Raw genomic sequence first — 24,760 nt, forward strand, 5'->3', positions numbered from 1 at the left:
CTATTCTAGACTTTCCTGAGCTCAGTCCAACTTCACACCATTGTGACCAGTTTAATCACTGATTGTACTCTCTGTTTTTCCTCCCAATGTGTGGTCACATGGAGATGTTTTGTGAACTGTTGTGTTAGGTTAATTAATCTCTTATTGTTTTTTGCATTGCTAGAATCTGAGTTTTGAATGATTATTTCTACTTTTTAGAGGCCGTACGCTGATGGTGCATACTGTTCCCTAATCATGCTTAGGGCAGCACAGTGGTGTAGTGAGTAGCACTCTCTTCTAGCAGTAAGCAGGGTCGCTGGTTCAAATCCCAACCACGACACTACCTGCCTGAAGTTTGCATGTTCTCCTTGTGCCTGCGTGGGTTTCCTCCGGGTACTCTGGTTTCCTCCCACACTCCAAAGACATGCTGGTAGGTTAATTGGCTTCTGTCCAAAATTGGCCCTAGTATATGAATGTTAGGGACCTTGGATTGTGCGCTCCTTGAGGGTAGGGACTGATGTGAGTGTGTGATATATGTGTGGAGCGCTGCAAAAAAATTGACACAGTGCTATATGGGTACCTTAAATTAAAAAAAAAAAATAGGGATAATTCTAGACACGCACCCACACTCACTCAGGTTGAACTCGATGGACTGGTGTCTTTATTCAACCTTACTAACTATGTAACTATGCCTTTATTGTCCCCTGCCCCTCTCCTCTTGGGGATGGCGAGTACAGGCAGCCCCTGTGCTTTTGTTGTGGGTCTCATGATAGAGTCCATAATAGCTGCTCGTTCTCCCTTTCCTCACTGGGACCACTGCAGATTCCTGCGTGAACATTCCCTTACTCCCTTTTGCATTACAGATCGTAAATGTTCTTTCTGTAAGTGTTTTTCTTCTTCTATTTCTTTTCCTTGGTCCTTCTGCTCCCTCCCTCTCCCTGCTGGCACACATGGTCATGTAAGCTGAAGATTTGCTCTCAACTGATACAATGGCTACTCTAACAGTTCTCTCCTATAATGTAAGGGGCCTCAATGTTGCAGGCAAAAAGGCATCAAGTAATGCGAGAATTAAAAAACTCGCACTGCTCTATTGCCTTCCTCCAGGAAACGCACTTGACCCATTCGATGCCATTAAGCTCTACTCGCAACAGTTTCCACAATGGTACTATAGTTTATCGGATACCAATAAAGCCAAAGGAGTGACCATTGCACTCAGTAATAGTGTATCTTTTCGTCTCGCCACAATGTTAGCGGATGATCATGGTCGATACCTCTTTCTCAAGGGTTACGTGGGTAATACCCAATGTACCTTAGCCAATGTATATTGCCCCAACTACAACCAACCCTCTTTCTTTACTCAACTCCTCACAAAACTATCACATTTCACTGAAGGTCTGATTGTTTTAGCAGGAGACATAAACATACCCCTGGACCCTTCCATTGACACCTCACAGGGCCGCTCTAATATCCCGTTTAAATGAATTGCGCAGGTGAAAAAAAACTTTTAGACTTACAACTCATAGATGTTTGCTTCACCCCAAAGACAAAGATTATTCCCACTTCTCTAAAACACACCATTCCTACTTCAGAATAGACAACATATTCCTAGACCAAAGCATAAAAAGTAGGTGCTGTGCTAACCTGATAGGGTGAGAGGATGTGATAGCCTATGGCAGTGTAAAATCAATGTAATGGAGCTGTGGGATCATATGTAAATAGATGATAGTGAAATCTCACGCACCGTGTCTTGTTGAAAAAGTGCAAAAAAAATATATAATGGATAAATCACTAACCCGTACTGTAATCATAGACATGTGCAAAATGCGGCAACACTATGCATGCAGGGCGCAGGCAGAAATAATCCTCATACACGCATAATGCTATTAACATGTGCAAAACTAAGCCTAAAGTGCTAATGTGCCAACGTGTAACCCACAAGAACATATACAGTCTTATAAATATTCATAAATATGTGCAAAAAGACAACAACATCATTGCAAGGACCATACAAAAATTCCTCATGCATATGTAATGCTATAATGACGTGTGCAATATTGAATAGTGCAAATGGGCAAAACGTGCAAACCAAAAAAAGTATATATATTATAAATTGTGCAATCAACACATAAAGTGCAAATTGGTGTGTGGCATATATCTATAAATCACATCACAAACGATATCGCCACAATAAAAGTCCAAAAAAAAGTAATTAAACACACCAGACGTGTGTGTCAGTGGAAATACAAAAGTAAAACATTCGGTGATATTGCTCCTTTAAAAAATGTGCAAAAATCAGTGGGGTGCCGAAAGAGAAAGGGTGTATGTCCTCTTCGTGCATCAAACACACACAAGTGAGTAATGGTCCCTTACCTTGCGGTAATGGGAAAACTGCATAGAAAGCAAATACTGGAGGAGGTGGTCTCTCTTTGGGGTCCCTGGACCCTGCATGCATAGTGTTGCCGCATTTTGCACATGTCTATGATTACAGTACGGGTTAGTGATTTATCCATTATATTTTTTTTTTGCACTTTTTCAACAAGACACGGTGCGTGAGATTTCACTATCATCTATTTACATATGATCCCACAGCTCCATTACATTGATTTTACACTGCCATAGGCTATCACATCCTCTCACCCTATCAGGTTAGCGCAGCACCTACTTTTTATGCTTTGTACTGCCCATGGACCTTGTTTGATCCCATTCGGTGTCTGCAGCTGTCCATGTGTACACCTTTTTTCCAAGGTAGCGCAGGAATAACTTACATTTATATTCCTAGACCATTTCCATCTCCCCCTCCTACGCTCTGTGAGTATAGGTCTAGCATCTATTTCTGACCATGCCCCTGTTTCATTCTATTTGACCTTGCCCACTCTGCCTCATCGCACCAACAATTGGAAACTCAATGACTCCCTCCTCTCCAATTCAACAGAGGTTTCAATGCTATCCACCTCTCTGACTCAATATTTCAGAGAGAACTCATCCTCAGAAACCTCCCCCTCTGTTCTTTGGGAAGCTCACAAAGCTTCTATGAGGGGTTGCTTCATAGAATTGGTACGAGGAAAAAGAGAGAGCACGGCCAACAACTAAAGCAGGTCCTGTCACAGATTGCGGATCTCGATAAGCAACACAAACTTTCATTGCAGGCAGCACACCTCGAAGCTCTCACTCTTAAAAGAGCAGAACTTAAACCCCTCCTAGACCTCGATACTAAAAAGAAATTTCATTTCATCTCACAAAAGGTTTATGAGTGGGGAAACAAACCAGGTAAACAATTAGCCAGATCTCTCAGAGCCAAAAAAACCTTATTGTTCATACCTAAAATTAAGGTTCCATCAGGTGAGCGGGTTCATGCCACTCCACAAATCACCAAAGCATTTAGAGAATTCTATGCTGACCTATATAATGTAGAAGGTGGCCTAGCATCTCTAACACACTCGGATAAACGCAAACGCATACTCTTATACCTGAAAGCGGCTAATCTCCCCAAATTATCAGGCACGGCACTCAAAGACATGGAAGCCGACTTTTCCATTGAAAAGTTCTAACATGCATTAAAATCCTCCCCTTTAGGTAAAGTCCCTGGACCCAAAGGTTTCACCATCTTATATTACCAAACTTTCAGTGACACCCTCCTCCCCCATCTCACAGCATATGCCAACTCCATTTCACAAACCTCCGGTCTCTGCACAGAATCGCTTTCTGCCCATATCACTGCCATCCCTAAGCCCGGTAAGGATCCCACCCTATGTGGTAGCTATAGGCCCATATCCCTATTAAATATTGATATTAAATTATATGCAAAAGTTATGGCAAACAGACTGCTCCCCCTAGATAACAGTCGACCAAACAGGTTTCATACCCAACAGGGAAGCCAAAGATAATTCCTTAAGATCCCTATCCCTTACACAATATGTTCACAGGGGTTCCCAGCCCAACCTCCTCTCCATTGATGCTAAAAAAGCATTTGATAGGGTGGACTGGGATTACCTTAAAACAACTCTTCGTTATTTTGACCTTGGTCCCAAGGTGTTTCACTGCACCTCCTCTCTTTACTCTAAACCCTCCGCTCAGATATGCATAAATGTCTCCTTAAGTGATCCTTTCACATTACATAATGGTACCAGACAGGGATGCCCACTGTCCCCCCTTCTTTTTGCCATTTCCCTTAAACCCTTTCTGGCCACAGTCAGAAACAATAAGAACATTCACAGCATTCAAGTAGGAAATGTTTCACATAAATATGCAGCCTATGCTGACGATTATTTATTTTTCATTCAACAGCCTCGCCTTTCACTGCCAAATCTCAGCTTTCTCAGACTACCAAGCCATATCTAACTTCAAAATCAATTTATCAAAATCTGAGATATCAAACATAACCGTTCCCAAGTCAACGGCTGACCAATTGAAACCCCTCTTCCCCTTTCGCTGGGAAACCAAGCACATTAAATATTTAGGTATTTACCTCACTCCCAACCCACACTCTCTCTTTAAACATAACTACATCCCACTCCTAAATAACATTAGAACGGACCTCAGAAAATGGTCCTCCCTTCCCCACTCCTGGTTAGGCAAAGTTAACATAATCAAAATGAATATGTTTCCCCGTATTCTTTTCATTTTACAAATGATCCCCTTGAAAGTCCCCATAGGCTTCTTTACCTTACTTCAGACCATGATCGACCGCTTCATATGGAGAGACAGCCACCCTAGAGTTTCAAGGACAGTTCTTTTTTGCTCCAAACGCTCGGGAGGGCTGGCTCTCTAATTTTAAAGCTTTTTATCATGCTATTGTATTATCACATATAGCAGAATGGAAATATGCCATTAAATCCAAACTTTGGGTACAATTGGAAAACTCCTTAAGCGGTGTTGACCTATCTACAGCTCCCTGGATCCCCCGCTTTTCTAGAAACCTCTCCCACAACTCCTCTCTAGGGATGAGCTTCAAGTTCGAGTCAAACTCATGTTCGACTCGAACATGGGCTGTTTGCAAGTTCACCGAACAGCGAACAATTTGGGGTGTTCGTGGAACACCCTTTAAAAGTCTATGGGAGAAATCAAAAGTGCTAATCTTAAAGGCTTATATTCATGGTATTGTCATAAAAAGTGTTTGGGGACCTGGGTCCTGCCCCAGGGGACATGTATCAATGCAAAAAAAAGTTTTAAAAACGGCCGTTTTTTCGGGAGCAGTGATTTTAATAATGCTTAAAGTCAAACAATAAAAGTGTAATATCCCTTTAAATTTTGTACCTGGGGGGTGTCTATAGTATGCCTGTAAAGGGGCGCATGTTTCCCATTTTTAGAACAGTCTGACAGCAAAATGACATTTCAAAGGAAAAAAAGTAATTTAAAACTACTCGCGGCTATTAATGAATTGCCGGTCCGACAATACACATAAAAGTTCATTGATAAAAACGGCATGGGAATTCCCCACAGGGGAACCCCGAACTAAAATTAAAAAAAAAAGAAGTGGGGGATCCCCCTAAATTCCATGCCAGGCCCTTTAGCTCTGGTATGGATATTAAGGGGAACCCCGGCCAAAATTTAAAAAAAAAATGGCGTGGGGTCCCCCTCAAAATCTATACCAGACCCTTCAGGTCTGGTATGGATTTTAAGGGGAACCCTGCGCCAAAATTAAAAAAAAAAACTGCGTGGGGTCCCCCCAAAATCCATACCAGACCCTTATCTGAGCACACAACCTGGCAGGCCACAGGAAAAGAGGGGGGGAGGAGAGAGCACCCCCCCTCCTGAACCATACCAGGCCACATGCCCTCAACATTGGGAGGGTGCTTTGGGGTAGCCCCCCAAAACAACTTGTCCCCATGTTGATGGGGACAAGGGCCTCATCCCCACAACCCTGGCCGGTGGTTGTGGGGGTCTGCGGGTGAGGGGCTTATCGGAATCTGGAAGCCCCCTTTAACAAGGGGACCCCCCAGAGCCCTCCCCCCTGTGTGAAATGCTAAGGGGATACAAAAGTACTCCTACCATTTCACAAAAAAAACTGTCAAAAATGTTAAAAATGACAAGAGACAGTTTTTGACAATTCCTTTATTTAAATGCTTCTTCTTTCTTCTTTCTTCTATCTTCCTTCGGTTTCTGCCTCCATCTTCTTCTTCTTCTGGTTCTTCTGGTACTTCTGGTTCTTCCTTTGGTGTTCTCGTCCAGCATCTTCCTCCGCGGCGTCGGCGTCTTCTTCCCTTCTTCTCCTTGGGCCGCTCCGCATCCATGATGGCATGGAGGGAGGCTCCCACTGTGTGACGCTTCTCTCTTCATCTTCTTTTCTTCATCTTCTTCTCTTCATCTTCTTGTCTTCATCTTCTTGTCTTCATCTTCTTTTCGGGTCGCTCCGCATCCATGATGGCATGGAGGGAGGCTCCTGCTGTGTGACGCTTCCCCTCTTCTGACAGTTCTTAAATATTGGGGGGGGGGCCACCCATTGACCCCGCCCCCCTCTGACGCACGAGGACTTGACAGGACTTCCCTGTGGTATTCCCCGTGACGTCACAGGGAAGTCCTGTCAAGTCACCGTGCGTCAGAGGGGGCAGGGTCACCAGGTGATTTAAGAACCATCAGAAGAGGAGAAGCGTCACACAGTGGGAGCCTCCCTCCATGCCATCATGGATGCGGAGTAGCCCGAAAAGAAGATGAAGACAAGAAGATGAAGAGGAGAAGATGAAGAGGAGAAGATGAAGAGGAGAAGATGAAGAGAGAAGTGTCACACAGCGGGAGCCTCCCTCCATGCCATCATGGATGCGGAGCGGCCCGAGGAGAAGAAGGGAAGAAGACGCTGACGCCGTGGAGGAAGATGCCGGACAAGAACACCGGAGGAAGAACCAGAAGTACCAGAAGAACCAGAAGAAGATGGAGGAAGAAACCGAAGGAAGAAAGAAGATAGAAGAAAGAAGAAGCATTTAAAAAAAGGAATTGTCAAAAACTGTCTCTTGTCATTTTTAACATTTTTGACACTTTTTTAGTGAAATGGTAGGAGTACTTTTGTACCCCCTTACCATTTCACACAGGGGGAGGGCCGGGATCTGGGGGTCCCCTTGTTAAAGGGGGCTTCCAGATTCCGATAAGCCCCCCGCCCGCAGACCCCCACAACCACCGGCCAGAGTTGTGGGGATGAGGCCCTTGTCCTCATCAACATGGGGACAAGGTGTTTTGGGGGCTACCCCAAAGCACCCTCCCAATGTTGAGGGCATGTGGCCTGGTACAGTTCAGGAGGGGGGGCGCACTCTTCCCCCTCTCTTTTCCTGCGGCCTGCCAGGTTGCGTGCTCGGATAAGGGTCTGGTATGGATTTTTAGGGGGACCACATGCCATTTTTTTTTTAATTTTGGCGTGGGGTTCCCCTTAAAATCCATACCAGACCTGAAGGGTCTGGTATAGATTTTGAGGGGGACCCCACGCCATTTTTAAAAAAAAAATTTGGCTGGGGTTCCCCTTAATATCCATACCAGACCTGAAGGGCCTGGTATGGAATTTAGGGGGACCCCCCCATGTCATTTTTTTTTTATTTTGGTTCGGGGTTCCCCTGTGGGGAATTCCCATGCCGTTTTTATCAATGAACTTTTATGCGTATTGTAGGACCGGCAATTCATTAATAGCCGCGAGTAGTTTTAAATTACTTTTTTTCCTTTGAAATGTCATTTTGCTGTCAGACTGTTCTAAACATGGGCCCCTTTACAGGCATACTATAGACACCCCCCAGCTACGAAATTTAAAGGGATATTACACTTTTATTGTTTGACTTTAAGCATTATTAAAATCACTGCTCCTGAAAAAACTGCCGTTTTTAAAACTTCTTTTTGCATTGATCCATGTCCCCTGGGGCAGGACCCGGGTCCCCAAACACTTTTTATGACAATAACTTGCATATAAGCCTTTAAAATTAGCACTTTTGATTATTTATGTCCCATAGACTTTAACGGTGTTCGTGTGTTCGAACAAATTTTTTGCCTGTTCGCAAGTTCTGGAGCGAACCGAACAGGGGGGGGGTGTTCGGCTCATCCCTACTCCTCACCCCTCACCGTATCATCCCTGGATGTGTGAGACAGACTGCATAAGAAGAACAATTGGGCTTACAATTCCCTCCTGATGCCTCTCCTTCATCATAGACACTTTATGCCTGGCCTCTTGGACCCAGGCTTTAAATCTTGGTCACCAAAGGCTCCCCTACTTGCACCATGTTCTTCGTTCAAATACCATTAAACCATTACTCGATATATTGAAATCCAAACTGAAAGAATATGTATAGTTTGTCTTCAGCAACTATGACTCCATCTTAGGATTAGTATCCATTTTAGCACTTCTTGCTAAGTTGTCAATAACTTGTTCTTTGCCTTAGGAATTTGCCTACGCAGATTCCCATGAAGCTACTTCTCATAGATTAGCTTGTTTTGTGATTTCTTAGAAATAGATACTGATTACACTGTCTCTAAGACAGTTATTGTTATTGTTATGTATTACAGTATATGTCAATTGTTTTGCATAACTGTGAAAGGTCCCATGACACACATGGGATGTAGTTATAATGTTGTATAATGTTGTATGATCATCTTTTTCTTATATAAACGAGAGACAAATAAAAGCTTTTCAGAATTACTTGGAGCAAACTACAGCACTGTATCTGTGTCATTGTTTCTGAAGAGTATTTCTCCAGGCCGCCTGTTGGTGATAAGACTAGGAGTGATGTCAAACCCCGGTCTATAATAATTCAACCCTTACAAACTGGCATAGTCATCAGGATAACTCTGTTGTTGATTCAGTGAGTAGAAATATTTTATTTTCCTTGCTGTAATCAGACGTTCAGTGTCATCTTAGGGAAAGAACTAAAAAGGGAAATTATAAATATAGACTTATCAACAGAGCTTCTGGGAGAACTTAATTAAAGAGAATCCTTGGGAAGGACTCAGGAAAAAGGGGTCTTGGGAAGATCACTAATAATTAAAAGGTATACCTACTATAAAAAGAGAAACAAAATATTGGGTGGTCTGACAGAACTACATCTTATACCAAAATTATTGCTTTAAGGCTTATTAGTGTTTAGCTTCTGCTGATTTATTTATCTGTATAGAGTTGAATAAGACTTTTAGAGTTCATAAGGAACCCTGGATTGGTGAGTAGGGATGAGCTGAACACCCCCGGTTCGGTTCACACCGGAACCTGCGAACGGACCGAAAATTTGCACGAACGTTAGAACCCCATTGACGTCTATGGGACTTGAATGTTCGAAATCAAAAGTGCTCATCTTAAAGGCTAATTTGCATGGTATTGTCCTAAAAAGGGTTTGGGGACCCGGATCCTGCCCCAGGGGACATGTATCAATGGAAAAAAAACTTTAAAAAACGGCCGTTTTTTCGGGAGTAGTGATTTTAATGATGCTTAAAGTTTAAAAAAAAAGTGAAATATTCCTTTAAATATCGTACCTGGGGGGTGTCTATAGTATGCCTGTAAAGTGGCGCATGTTTCCCGTGCTTAGAACAGTCCCTGCACAAAATGTCTTTTTTAAAGGAAAAAAAGTCATTTAAAACTGCTTGCGGCTTTAATGTAATGTCAGGTCCTGGAAATATGGATGAAAAATCAGTGAGACAAACGGCATGGGTACCCCCCAGTCCATTACCAGGCCCTTTGGGTCTTGTATGGATATTAAGGGGAACCCCGCACCTAAATTAAAAAAAGGAAAGGCGTGGGGCCACCAGGCCCTATATACTCTGAACAGCAGTATACAGGCGGTGCAAACAAGACAGGGACAGTAGGTTTGTAGTAGACTCTGTTTGTAATTTTGAACTGGTACATTTTGTAAGTGTTTAGCTCCAGCCAAAAAATCTTTTTTAAGCTTTTTGGAAAACATAGGGAAGGGTTATCACCCCTGTGACATTTGTTTTGCTGTCTGTGCTCCTCTTCAGAAGATTTCACCTCACTTTTTGTCCCAATGACAAATGTTTTTTGAAAATTTGGGTTTTTTTGTGAAACAAGGATTGGTGATAAAGCATCAGTGGAAAGGAGAAATGTTTTTCCCATATTAACTCTTACAGGAGAGAATTTCCCTTCCTAGGGGTAGATTTCATCTCACTTCCTGTTGTCTCCTTCCGTTTGCAAGTAGGAGTCGTTTGTAAGTTGGATGTTTGAAAGTAGGGGCCTGCCCTATATACTCAGCAGAAATTTGGACCTTAGGTGTTGTTGTGGCCACAACACTGTAAGCCCTCACAGGGCCCTGCTGTGAAATATTAGATCAAGAATTCTAATTACATGCCCCTGTTGAACAGGGGCAGAAAAATTGTGCCTTTGGTGGTGGTGTTGCTAGTGCCACAACACTGTAAGTCCTCACTCGCTCTTGGTAGGCGCAGAAACGGGCCTTGCTGTGAATTATTAGATCAAGAATTGTAATTACATGCGCCTGTTGAACAGGGGCTGAAAAATTGGGCCTTAGGCACTGGTGCTGGTGCCACAACACTGCAACCCCTCACAGATACTCTAGTTGGAACGCAGAAACGAGCCCTTCTGCAAAGTATTGCATCAAAAATTGTAGTTACATGCCATTGTTAAACAGGGGCTGAAAAATTGGGTCTTAGGCATTGGTGCTGGTGCCACAACACTGCAACCCCTCACAGATACTCTAGTTGGAACGCAGAAACGAGCCCTGCTGCAAAGTATTGCGTCAAAAATTGTAATTACACGCGTCCGGTTAAACAGGAGCTGAAAAATTGGGCCTTAGGCACTGGTGGTGGCGCCCAGAACCAAAAATGTTCTTACAAGCTATCAGCGTGATCATTGAGGAGGAAGAGGATAATTACTCAGGATAGTCACTCAGCATCAGCATAGGCAGTCTTTGAAGGGATCTGAGATTTAAAAAAAAAATTATTCGGTTACATCAGCATCAGGTGCTTGGTAGCTGGGGGTGATCCAAGACTGATTCATTTTTATGAAGGTCAGTCAATCGACCGAGTCGGTGGACAGACGTACCCTGTGATCGGTTACAAAGCATCCAGCAGCACTGAATGTGCGTTCTGAAAGAACGCTGGATGCAGGACAAGCCAGTAGCTCAATTTCATACAGTGCAAGCTCTGGCCAGTGATCCATCCTCAAGACCCAGTAACCCAGAGGATTTTCGGTGGGAAAGGTGTCCAAGTCAGATCTTGCCCCTAGGTATTCCTGCACCATGTAAAACAGATGCTGGCGATGGTTGCTGGAACCGATCATACCTTGGGGCTGCGGACCAAAAAATTGTCTGAATGCATCGGTCAGATGGCCACCTTCTCCACCACTCCTTCTTTGACTGACTGAAGCCTCAGCAACACGTTGTCCAGAAACAGGAGTTTGTAACCTCCCAGTCTCTGGGAACGCATTGCACAGACCTTTCTGCAAGCCCTCCCGAAGATGTTTTAACCCTTGTAACGTGGATCAAAGAGGGTTGCCAGCCAGTATTGGTCCTTCTCATTGATACAACGAATACGAGGATCCTTACGCAGGCTTTGCAGGATCAGGGAGGCCATGCAGCATAGGTTTGCTGAGGAATTCGTTCCGGAGTCCTCTGGGTCACTAAGGATGACATGGTCCGCAGCCACCTCCTCCCAGCCACGTACAAGTCCATGTGTTTCTTGGGAATGATCCCTTAAAGACTGCTGCTGATGCTGAGTGCCAGGCTCCACCTCCATACTGACACAATCCTCCTCGTCCTCGTCCTCTTCCTGTGTGATCAGCGGGCACGCAGGAACACTGTCTGGATAAAGGGGGCCTTGAAAGCTAAGGAAGTCCTCCTCTTCCTGCCTCTGATCTGCCTCAAGTGCCCTGTCCATTATTCCACGCAGCGTGTGCTCCAACAGGTGGACAAGGGGGACAGTGTCACTGATGCATGCACTGTCACTGCTCACCATCCTCGTGGCCTCCTCAAATGGTGACAGGACAGTGCATGCATCCCTGATCATGGCCCACTGGCGTGGGGAAAAAAAACAAGCTCCCCTGACCCTGTCCTGGTGCCATAGTCGCACAGGTACTCATTGATGGCCCTCTGCTGCGTGTGCAGCCACTGCAGCATGGCCAATGTTGAGTTCCACCTGGTGGGCATGTCACAGATTAGGCGGTTCTTGGGCAGGTTAAACTCCTTTTTGAAGGTCTGCCAGCTGAGCACTGCATTATATGACTGGTGGAAATGCACACAGACTTTCCTGGCCTGCCTCAGGACATCCTGTAAGCCCGGGTACCTGCCCAAGAACTGCTGCACCACCAAGTTAAGGACGTGAGCCAAACAGGGCACATGGGTCATTTGTCCCTGTCGGAGGGCAGAGAGGAGGTTGGTGTCATTGTCGCAAACTACCATTCCTGCCTTAAGTTGGCGTGGCGTCAACCACCTCTGAACCTGCCCCTGCAGAGCTGACAGAACCTCTGCCCCAGTGTGGCTCCTGTCCCCCAAGCACACCAGCTCAAGCACCGCATGGCATCTTTTGGACTGCATACTTGCGTAGCCCCTTGAATGCCTACGGAGCACCGCTGGTTCCGAGGACAAAGCACAGGAAGAGGCCATGGAGGAAGAAGAAGAGGAGGGGGTGGAGGAGAGAGGTGTGTCACAATAATTAGTAGTGGCATTTTGGAGGCGTGGTGGCGGAACAACCTCCAACACTACTGCACCTTGTCCTGCATCCTTCCCAGCTGCCAGCAGAGTCACCCAATGCGCGGTGAAACTTAGGTAACATCCCTGTAGGACGCACTACACTAACTTGTAGCTTTAGCTGAACACTGTGCAGAGGTCGCACCACACTAACTTGTAGTTTTAGCTGAACACTGTGAGGAGGACGCACTACCCTAACTTGTAGCTTTAGTTGAACACTGTGCAGAGGTCGCACTACACTAACTTGTAGTTTTCACTGAACACTGTGAGGAGGACACACTACACCAACTTGTAGCTTTAGCTGAACACTGTGAGGAGGACACACTACCCTAACTTGTAGCTATAGAGGAGGATGAACTACACTAACTTGTAGCTTTAGCTGAACACTGTGCAGATGTCGCACTACACTAACTTGTAGTTTTCGCTGAACACTGTGAGGAGGACACACTACACCAACTTGTAGCTTTAGCTGAACACTTTGAGGAGGACGCACTACCCTAACTTGTAGCTTTATCTGAACTTTGTGCAGAGGTCGCACTACACTAACTTGTAGTTTTAGCTGAACACTATGAGGAGGACGCACTACACTAACTTGTAGCTTTAGCTGAACACTGTGCAGAGGTCGCACTACATTAACTTGTAGTTTTAGCTGAACACTGTGAGCAGGAGGCACTACACTAACTTGTAGCTTTAGCTGAACACTGTGCAGAGGTCTCACTACACTAACTTGTAGCTTTAGCTGAACACTGTGCAGAGGTCGCACTACACTAACTTGTAGTTTTCGCTGAACACTGTGAGGAGGACACACTACCCTAACTTGTAGCTATAGAGGAGGACTCACTACACTAACTTGTAGCTTTAGCTGAACACTGTGCAGATGTCGCACTACACTAACTTGTAGTTTTCGCTGAACACTGTGAGGAGGACACACTATACCAACTTGTAGCTTTAGCTGAACACTTTGAGGAGGACGCACTACCCTAACTTGTAGCTTTAGCTGAACATGTGCAGAGGTCACACTAAACTAACTTGTAGTTTTAGCTGAACACTGTGAGGAGGACACACTACATTAACTTGTAGCTTTAGCTGAACACTGTGCAGAGGTCGCACTACACTAACTTGTAGTTTTAGCTGAACACTATGAGGAGGACGCACTACACTAACTTGCAGCTTTAGCTGAACACTGTGCAGAGGTCGCACTACACTAACTTGTAGTTTTAGCTGAACACTGTGAGGAGGACGCACTACCCTAACTTGTAGCTTTAGCTGAACACTGTGCACTACACTAACTTGTAGTTTTAGCTGAACACTGTGAGCAGGATGCACTGCACTATCTGTAAATAGTCTAGCTGCCTGACTGTGGTACTAATAGGATCAAAAGAACACCAGCAATTTATCTTCAGGTAGCTTTAAATACTGTAACAAGACAAGCCTGTCTGTCAGTAGGAAGATAACAGGAACGGATCTAGCTAAACTGAATACAGTGTGTATATATATATATATATATATATATATATATATATATATATATATATATACAACACCTGGGATGCATATATATACACATTACACTGTAAGTGCAGCTAACTCACTGACTGTCCTGCCTAATCTAGCTATCTCAAATTAAATGACACTGTCTCTCTCTCTCTCTCTCTCTATCTCTCAACACGCCGGAACACACTACACAGGGCCGCCGTGCAGTTGGCCTTATATAATGTGGGGCGTGTTCTAAACCCCCTGAGCCATAATTGGCCAAAGCCACAGTGGCTTTGGCCAATTACAGCTCTCTCTACGGAGGGCGCTGTGATTGGCCAAGCATGCGGATCATAGTGCATGCTTGGCCAATCATCAGCCAGCAATGCACTGCGATGCCGCAGTGAATTATGGGCTGTGACGCACCACATGAATTTGGCGCATAACGTTCACAATTCGGAGAACGATCGAACAGCCGATGTTCGAGTCGAACATGGGTTCGACTCGAACGTGAAGCTCATCCCTATTGGTGAGTATCCAGGTTAATTTCTTTTTATGTACTAACAAATGTGTCAAAAGTGTCCCGATTGTATTACTGGTTTGTTATTCTGTTATACTGGTCCTCGGACATATCTTGTAGCCAGTGTCTCGGGAGGTTATCATCTTAAATTAGGAAAGGGACCCTTATTTAGAGAAGGCAAACCACGGGTTCAAGTTTTAAGGTTTAATTTACATAACAAATTTGTGTTTTAAGAAGGGTTGACAGTGAAGGGAGTAATATCACTTATTCGAAGAGCAGAGGAGACTTATCAAGTCTGTCCCAGGTCTTTGAAGTATTGTGACATTAGGGACGTTTTTACCAATTAAAATATGGGTAGAGCGTTAATAATACTTTCTTAAGGTAATACATAAATTGATGAGGCTAACTTTTGATCAAAACATGATATTTGAATAATTCTTTTTGCTACTGACATCTCTTGCGAAGGGGAAGCCATGTGCAAAATTTGGACATTTGGCTTCTTGCCAACAGGGTTCAAGTGCTAATATCTCATTAACCGTAATAGATATTGGGGAATTGTTTGCAGCATTAGTACTACAGCAATTGAAAGTACTGTTTGAACCTGTTGGCACTCTGCCAAAAAATTTGAAAAATAAATAAAAATTGTTTGGTTATAAAAATAAGAAAAGTAGGGGGGCGTGGCCTGACCTGGCATGGAGATGGAAGCCTAATCCCCGAGCTCCTGCCGCCACAGGAATACCCTGACTAACTTTGGAGGAATACCGACCCCAAACTACTCACAAATTATGGGTACTGCCTCCTGGAACTCTTCGGCATCCAGATCCCGCTCCCTTTGGGAACTAAACGGGGGTTTAAACCACAATATTCCAGAGATGTTCTGCTCTCACAGAGGGAACATGGCGTCTTCCCGCCACGGATCGACCCACACGCAGTCTCTGCCTTCGCCCACAACGGAACCAACACTGTCTCTCCAGTCAAACTCCCAAACACACGGAGCCAGTATTGAGCTTTCCCCACAACCTCAACTCAGTATGCAGGACCTACGGACGATTGTGGATGACATAAAGGATACCCTCTCCGCCGCCATCTCGGAGCTCAGATTGGATATACGCACCTTGAATGACAGAGTTCTCATCGTTGAAAAAGCCGTGGACTGCCATGAGTCCATATTGTGCAAAGCCGCCACCCGTATTGACTCGCATACACTGCAGATGATGAACATGCAGCGCCATTTAGAAGACCTCGATAACAGAGGACGGCGCCACAATCTCTGGATCCGAAGCCTGCCGGAAACGATCAAGGGAGACAGTATGCCCCCTGCTGTGATTAGCCTCTTCAATAATCTCCTCAGCAGACCGCCGCAAACACCGGTTGCAATGGAAAGAATCCATCGGCCCTGAGACCCAAAGGTAGAGAGACAGACCCACCACGAGACATCATCTGCTGCATCGTTGATTACAAAATCAAAGAAGAGATACTCAGACAAGTGAGGGGCAGAACACAGATTCTACATGAAGGGCATACTGTACAGATATACCAAGATCTGTCTGGAATCACTCTACAGCATCATCGAGACCTGAAACCCCTACTGGACACCCTCCGCTCGAAAGGTATCCAGTACAAATGGAAATATCCTTTCTGCCTTTCGGCCTCCACTATGGGCCGCACGGCCCTTCTGAAAGTGCCAGAAGACCTGCCGCACTTCTGCGGTGCCATGGGAATACCACTCGTGGATGTGCCAAACTGGTACATTGAATTCCGTCGCACAGTCGCTAGGAAAGCCGCTCCGCAGGAAGAACCGATGGAGGCACAAGGAACAAGGTACCGCAGGAGAAGATCCCCGTCAGCCCTCCGGTATCCTATCAGTCCTCGTCCTGGGTACCCATATGTCAGCCCTACTGACTCCCCACTTTCTAGGAGGGCTCGCAGAGATCGCTAACCAGTTCCAGGTAGTTTAAGAGCACGTTATCTCAGTTCTAGTTTGCCTTATCTGACTTTCTTTTGTTCCTGACAGTTACTGGATTTTGTATTTTATTTTGTTTTTATTACACTGGCCACCTGGCCTGATTATCTTCTTTTGCGGCGCATGCTGAAGGACCTCAATTCTCCTCACACACAACCCAAGTGATACCTCTGGCGCGGATCACATACACTTGTCATGACAGTGTGCCTCCCTGCCCACTCTCCACTCTGCCGGCAACATCCCTCAGATGTGGATACTACAAGACCCACAACGCACCGCGACACAGAGGCCACCCTCTTCAGAGCTTACTGCACGCTCCGCCCCATCGCTCCCAACGCGACCAATGCAACCCAGCACGCTTCACAGACCGAGGATTTTCTCCCACAGAACACTTCCACCGCCCTCCTAAATGGATCCATGTCTTGGGACTGCCTTCCAGCAGAGGACTTGGACTTGCATAAACAGGCTCTTCGAACGCAGCTCATCACAGCTAGTCAGAACCGGATCTAAACTCTCGATCCTTGTTGGACCCTAACCCGCCTAGCGCAGACCTCTGGTCCGAATCACCTACCTGTCATCTACCAGAGCCGAATGCCACCACTCACTGTTTCATCCTACTACTGACGAGCAGAGAAGAGTTCTGGGCCAGGTGCGCACACGTCTACCACTTCAACAGCCCGCAAGTATACTTGTACTGCAAACCTAACCCTAGGGGACTGACTCCGTATGCTACCTTTATTTTTTTTTTGTTTTTTTTTCCCAAGTATTTAATGGTTCAGGGCTTTTTTACTTTTTGACCTGGATCCTCAACTCAGCTGCCTACGGCCATCTGATACTCCCCCTGAAACGGAGGGACCGGCTATGCCGGCTGCTATCATATAGGCACGGTTATGAGACTGAGTGTGGGTCCCAGCTCACTAATTAAGCATGTCTGCATCAGGGCTTCATCGTTCCTATGACTTACCTACTTATAGCACCCATGTAGCAGTCCTTTATTGCATGTAATGTTTACTTAGATTCACTCGTTATAGTAGCTGTTTGCTTATTCCTCCTTTAAGATACTCCATCACCCTGTGGCGGCGGACCGTTCTGTATATACAGTCCTTGTCACGTACCTGGTAGGTTTTGAGCCTAAAGTGCAGAGAGAGGCCTCCGTTACGGCTCCCACTCCCGTTCCTCTGGAATGGAGACAAAGGACACAGGAGTGAGGAGTGGTATGGGTGCCTGGCAGGATCAACAGTCACCAGAAGTTCAGGAGTGGTGGAACCCTCTGGAAACAGGAACTGAAGAGAAGACTGGAGACTGGAATGCAGACTGAACCAGGAACCACAGCAGGTAAGTAGGCAGGAACTGGAATGCTGGACTGGAACCAGGAACAAGCAGCAGGTAACAGACTGGATACTGGAGCGCTGGACTGGAACCAGGAACAAACAGCAGGTAACAGACTGGATACTGGTATCAAGTAGAGGAATGGTCAAACAAGCCGGTGGTCGATATCGGGCGGACAGCAGAGGTACCAGGGATCAAACAGGAGAATGGTCAGGCAAGCCAAGGGGTCAGATGCAGGCAGATAGCTGGATAGTCACAACAGGAAGCCGGGTCAGATAACAGAAGGGTACAGATCAGATCAGGTTTGGCACACGGAACGCTGTAGAGCAGACAGCGGGGATTGAGTGTAACAGGCAGGTTTAAATAGCCCGCCTGATGCCAGCGGGAGTGCGCGCATGCATGCCCATGCGTGACAGCACCCGTGAGCGCGCGCGCATGCGCGGTAGAGCCCGTGGCCAAGACCCGGTGCGCCTGGTTACTGGCAGGATCTTCATGATATTGCCCCCCCCCCAAGGGGCAGCCTCAGGATGCCCCTTCGGGTGATTCTCTCTGGATGGGACCTTTTAAAAGATTGTAACAGATCTTCAGCATGAATATTATCCTCAGGTTCCCAAGAATTCTCTTTGGGTCCAAACCACTTCCATCTTATCAGAAATTGATTCCGATTACCTCTCCTCCTATGGTCTAAGATAGATTCCACCTCAAATTCCTCCTCACCATCTACCAAAATTGGATCAGGAGGATCCGTACTTCGACCTGGAAATGGATTGACAATAGAAGGTTTGAGCAGAGACACATGGAACACTAGGTGAACCTTTAACGAATCAGGGAGTTCTAGTTCATACGCCACCTCATTAATTTTCCGTTTGACAGGGAATTGTTCTAAAAACTTGGGACCCAATTTTCTTGAAGGGCAGGCCAGCCTGAGGTTTACTGTAGACAACCATACCTGGTCTCTGGGTGCAAGTAACAGTTCACCTCACCTTCTTTTATCAAAAGTTGTTTTATTGTATTCCTGGGTCCTGGTCATGGTCTCCTGCAAAACTTGATTATTGGAAGTAAAGAAATTCAATTTCTCCTGAACTGCGGGTACTGTACATTCTGGAAGAGAATTAGGTAAAAATGAAGGGTGGAAGCCGTAATTTGCAAAAAATGGAGTCTGTTTGATAGCGGAATGAATAGAATTGTTGTAGGCAAATTCAGCCAATGGAAGTACAGAAATCCAATCAACTTGGGCAAAGGAAGAAAAACAGCGTAAATATTGTTCAAGAGTTTGGTTTGTTCTCTCTGTTTGCCCATTAGTCTGGGGATGGTAGGCAGATGAAAATGAAAGTTCAATGTTCAGTGTTTTGCATAGGGACTTCCAGAATCGGGAGGTAAACTGTACCCCCCGATCTGAAACAATATTGGCCGGCACCCCGTGGAGTCTGATGACTTCTTTAATGAACATTTGTGCCATTTCTGCAGCTGAGGGGGTACCCTTCATTGGGACAAAGTGGGCCATTTTTGATAGCCGATCCACTATTACAAAGATCGCGGTGTAGCCCCCGGCCGGAGGTAGTTCAACAATAAAGTCATTAGATTACATCTTCCATGGCCTATCTGGGACAGGCAACGGTCTTAGTAATCTTCATGCCTTGGTTTTGTAACCTTTGTTCCTAATACAGGTGGTACAGGATTCTACAAAACTCTTACAATCCTCACGTAACTGAGGCCACCAGAAGGTACGCTGTACCAAATCAGTGGTCTTAGCCACACCAAAATGCCCAGCCAGTGCATGATCATGACAGAGCTCCAATATAGGTACTTGTAGAGCTTCAGATATAAAAATCCTATTCTCGTGCCAAAGTAACCCATTCTTAACTTGGAGTTCTGGCCCAACGGAAGATCCTAATCCAGCGGAAGCCTGCTTAATCTGAGAAAGCAGGTTCCCCTGAAGTAGGAGAAAATTCCCCGGGGACAGGATTGTGTCCGGAGGGGAAACTTCTTGGGGTTTGTGGAACATTCTGGATAAGGCATCGGGTTTAGTGTTCTTGGAGCCGGGGCGGTAAGTGACATGAAAAGAGAACCTGGAGAAAAAGAGAGCCCACCTGGCCTGTTGTGGTTTCAACCTCTTTGCAGATCTCAAATACTCCAGGTTCTTATGATCTGTAAAAATTAAGACTGGATGAGCGGCTCCTTCCAGAAGATAGCGCTGCTCCTCTAATGCTGATTTAATTGCCAACAACTCTCTGTCTCCCACATCATAATTTCTCTCTGCCATGTACAACTTACGAGAGAAGAAGGCCACCGGATGTAACAGGGTCTTAGTTCCCTGTCTTTGGGACAACACTGCCCCCACCGCAATTTCAGATGCGTCTACCTCAAGTACGAATGGCAGGGAGGAATCTGGATGTTTTAGTACAGAAGCAGAAGTAAAGAGGGTCTTGAGGGTCTCAAAAGACTTTTGGGCTTCAGCAGACCATTGGAAGCGTGTTCCCTGTTTGGTTAACTGGGTGATGGGTGAAATAATGGCTGAGAAACCCTTAAAAATTTTTGGTAAAAATTGGCGAATCCAACGAATCGTTGGATTCCCTTTTTGTCTGTTGGAACTGGCCAATCTAGAATTGCAGCGATTTTTTGAGGGTCCATCTTAATACCCTTACTAGGGATGATTAACCCCAAAAATGGAATACTTTCCTGTTCAAATTCACACTTCTCTGCCTTTGCGTATAAACCATGTTGACAAAGCCAGCCCAACACACTTCTGACGTGCCTGCGATGAGATTCAAGGAAAAAAGAGAAGATTAATATATCGTCTAGATAGATGATAACAAACAGATCTAGAAAGTCTCGCAAAACATCATTGATGAAATATTGGAACATAGCAGGGGCATTGCACAGTCCGAAGGGCATCACCAGGTATTCAAAATGCCCATAGCGGGTACGAAAAGCAGTTTTCCACTCGTCTCCGCCCCTGATACAGACCAAATTGTAGGCTCCGCGGAGATCAAGTTTAGTAAATATAGTGGCAGTTCCCAATCTTTGGAATAATTCTGGTACCAGAGGAAGAGGGTAACGTTTTTTTACTGTAATTTTATTTAGTTTATGGTAATCCACGCATGGCCTAAGAGTATTATCCTTCTTCCGTACAAAGAAGATGCCTGCACCTGCTGGAGACGTGGACGGGCGAATGAAGCCCTTCTTTAAGTTCTCATCAATATATTCCTTTAATGCCCCTTGTTCTACCTCAGTCAAAGGAAAAATTCTTCCGAATGGAATCTCTGCTCCTGGAAGTAACTCGATAGGACAGTTGTAGGCCCGGTGGGGAGGTAAGGCCTCTGCCCCCTGTTTACTGAACACATCTAAGAAGTCATGATAAGCTGCGGGAATGGATTGATGTAGGCTGGAATCTGAATCTAGGCAGAGCAAGGTAGGGGCCTCCTGAACGTCCTGAAAACTGCAGAACTGCTGACAATACGAAGAGGAAAAGGTAACCTCTCCTGTGGCCCAGTTGATGTCAGGATTGTGAGCTTGCAACCAAGGCATGCCGAGGATTATGGGGAACAAGGGTGAAGCGATGATATCCAGGTGTAGTAATTCTTGATGAGAGTTGAGTATAGAAACAGGTATAGGAACAGTCTCTTGAGTGACAGGTCTGGATTTGATGGCGGTTCCATCAGATGTTTTGCAGCAAAAAGGGAGTCCATGAAACAGCTGCAAGCTCCAGAGTCAATAATGGCGGTTATTTGCAGAGTCTCTCCTGGGAGCTGTAACAGGATAGAGAGAGCAAGGTGAGTAGTGTTCTTGGACAGAGGTGCAACATAGTCAGTGGACAGGGATAGGCACTTACGGAGCTTAAGAGGGCAGTTCCTGATGTAGTGTCCAGGTTCCCCGCAGTACAGACACAAATTATTCATCCGACGACGTTGACGCTCCTCCTGGGTAAGAGAGGGCCGAAGGACCCCTAACTGCATAGGCTCAGGTGGGTTAAACGTGGAGATAGATGGTGTCAGTGGCGTATGATTAGGAACCTTTGGAAGCACCCAGGTTGGGTGAGAAGGTCCCATAGCTCTCTCTGCCCTACATTCCCTTAAGCGTTGATCGATCTGAATGGCTAGATTGATCAAAGCATTCAGAGTCTGTGGTATACCAAACCTGGCCAACTCATCTTTCAAAGAATCAGAAAGTCCCATTCAAAATCGATAGCGGAGAGCCGCATCATTCCAGTTTGTATCTGCACTCCACCTTCTGAATTCAGCCACATAGTCCTCTGCTGCCCTGCGACCCTGTTGAAGGGTATGCAGAGCAGTTTCTGCAGTTACAGAAAGCTGGGGGTCTTCATACAACTGGGCCAATGCGTCGAAGAAGGTGGTGAGATTGGTCAGGGATACATCTTTTTTGCTCCAAGAGGCAATGGGCCCAGGTTTGGGGGTTGCATGTAAGTAGGGAAATCACATAGCCCACCTTGGTGGCCTCCAGGGAAAAGGTACGTGGTTGTAGAGCAAAGAATAGTTCACAGGAATTGTGAAAGGCCCTGCATTTATGTCAATCTCCAGAGAATCGTTCAGGTGTTGGAACTCTGGGTTCTGGAGGGAGCATCACCACCGTGGAGGAAGGCCCAACTGAAGAAGCGGGAGCAGGAGGGACTCCCTGGACCCCGGTAGGGTTAGACAGAGTTAATACCCATTCTTCCAGCTGGGTGTATCCTTGCTGCAGATTCTTGACTGCTTCAGGCAATCCTGCCAGGTGTGCACACAGTTCCTCCATGGGAGAGGTTCCCTGCTCAGGCTCAGACATGGCTGTCTGCTACTGTCACGTACCTGGTAGGTTTTGAGCCTGAAGTGCAGAAAGAGGCCTCCCCTATGGCTCCCACTCCTGTTCCTCTGGAATGGAGACAGAGGACACAGGAGTGAGGAGTGGTATGGGTGCCTGGCAGGATCAACAGTCATCAGAAGTTCAGGAGTGGTGGAACCCTCTGGAAACAGGAACTGAAGAGAAGACTGGAGACTGGAATGCAGACTAAACCAGGAACCACAGCAGGTAAGTAGGCAGGAACTGGAATGCTGGACTGGAACCAGGAACAAGCAGCAGGTAACAGACTGGATACTGGAGCGCTGGATTGGAACCAGGAACAAACAGCAGGTAACAGACTGGATACTGGTATCAGGTAGAGGAATGGTCAAACAAGCCGGTGGTCGATATCGGGCGGACAGCAGAGGTACCAGGGATCAAACAGGAGAATGGTCAGGCAAGCCAAGGGGTCAGATGCAGGCAGATAGCTGGATAGTCACAACAGGAAGCCAGGTCAGATAACAGAAGGGTACAGATCAGATCAGGTTTGGCACACGGAACGCTGTAGAGCAGACAGCGGGGATTGAGTGTGACAGGCAGGTTTAAATAGCCCGCCTGACGCCAGCGGTAGTGCGCGTGCCCATGCGTGACAGCACCTGTGAGCGCGCACATGCACGGTAGAGCCCGTGGCCGTGTGATTACTGGCAGGATCTTCATGACAGTCCCCCTCCACTGCTTTGGTTCTAATCCAACCCCCACACGGTCGCTTTACTTGGTGCTGTTACCGCCTGACAGGTGCCCACCTTGTACACGCACCTTACCCTACCGATCTAGTGTACATAAAGCGGCAGGTGGACATACTCCTCCATACCTCATCGGTAGCTCCCGGTGTCCCTCTCGCCCCCTTCCAGCAAACCTCAAAAGTAACAGCCTAGCTCACCCTTCCCTGATCCCTCCCTTCCTCTCTACCTCTCAACACATGGCTGGCCCCACACACTCCCGATCGACTCTACGCGATACGCGCCCACCCCTACAGACACTTACACTTCACTCAATCAACATTCAAGGCCTAAATACCCCCGAGAAGAGGTTGAAACTCCTATACTCCTTGCAATGATCAAAAACACACATAGCCCTTATACAGGAGACACATTTTAGATCAGATACAATCCCTAAACTACAGAATAATTACTTCCCCACGGTATACCATGCCTCCAATGCAGGGGCAAAATCCAAAGGCGTTTCCATTTTGATTTCCAAACATTGCCCCCTTCAGGTTACTGAGGTTAAAAAAGACCCACAGGGCAGATTCCTGTTCCTAAAGGGCAATCTTCACCAAAGACCCATCATCATAGCTAATATCTATGCCCCCAATTCTCACCAAGTTGCTTTCTTTCGAACCACCCTCCAACAACTCATAAGCTTCCAATCGGGGACTTTGATTGTCGGAGGCGACTTCAACGTAGCATTGAATCCCTCTATGGACACCTCTAATGGTGCCTCCTCTCTCACCTATAGGGCTCTTCGAGTGATTAAATTGCAACTTACAACATTACTGCTCCATGATACCTGGCGTACGCTCCATCCCACTGTGAAGGATTTTACCTTCTTCTCTGCCCCACACAGCAAATATTCCAGGATCGACCACTTCTTCCTTTCACAAAATGATCTATCCTACCTCAAAAAGCCTCAATCGACCCCATGGTGCTTTCGGACCACAACCCCATCTCCATGACAATAACCTTGCCAACGACCCAATCCAGATCCAATATCTGGAGGCTTGACAACTCCCTCTTGACTGACCCTGCTAATATACAACAGATAGCCGCAAGCCTCTCACATTACTTCACGGACAATACGTCCGAAGACGTTTCCACTACCACCACATGGGCCGCACACAAATGTGTCATCTGAGGGAAACTCATTTCCCTAGCCGCTAGTCGCTCTAAAGTTACACAAGCTCGTATTAACGAACTTACCACGCGCATCAGTACACTAGAACATACCTATAAAGCTTCGATAGCTGCTTCCACTTTAGCCAAACTCACACAGGCTAGGGAGGAACTTCTCATGGAAATTAATAATAAACTAAAATGCAAATTTGCCCTATCCCAA

At 46.1% G+C, this 24,760-nt stretch overlaps 1 protein-coding gene across 1 annotated transcript in view; it reads left to right on the forward strand.

Annotated features, from left to right (window-relative positions):
- LOC141126582 (uncharacterized) overlaps positions 1–24,760 on the forward strand; it is a 77,328-nt gene that overhangs the window by 41,360 nt on the left and 11,208 nt on the right. The window lies entirely within an intron of this gene.

Source organism: Aquarana catesbeiana, linkage group LG02, assembly GCF_042186555.1.
Source record: "Aquarana catesbeiana isolate 2022-GZ linkage group LG02, ASM4218655v1, whole genome shotgun sequence".
Taxonomy (NCBI): Eukaryota; Metazoa; Chordata; class Amphibia; order Anura; family Ranidae; genus Aquarana; species Aquarana catesbeiana.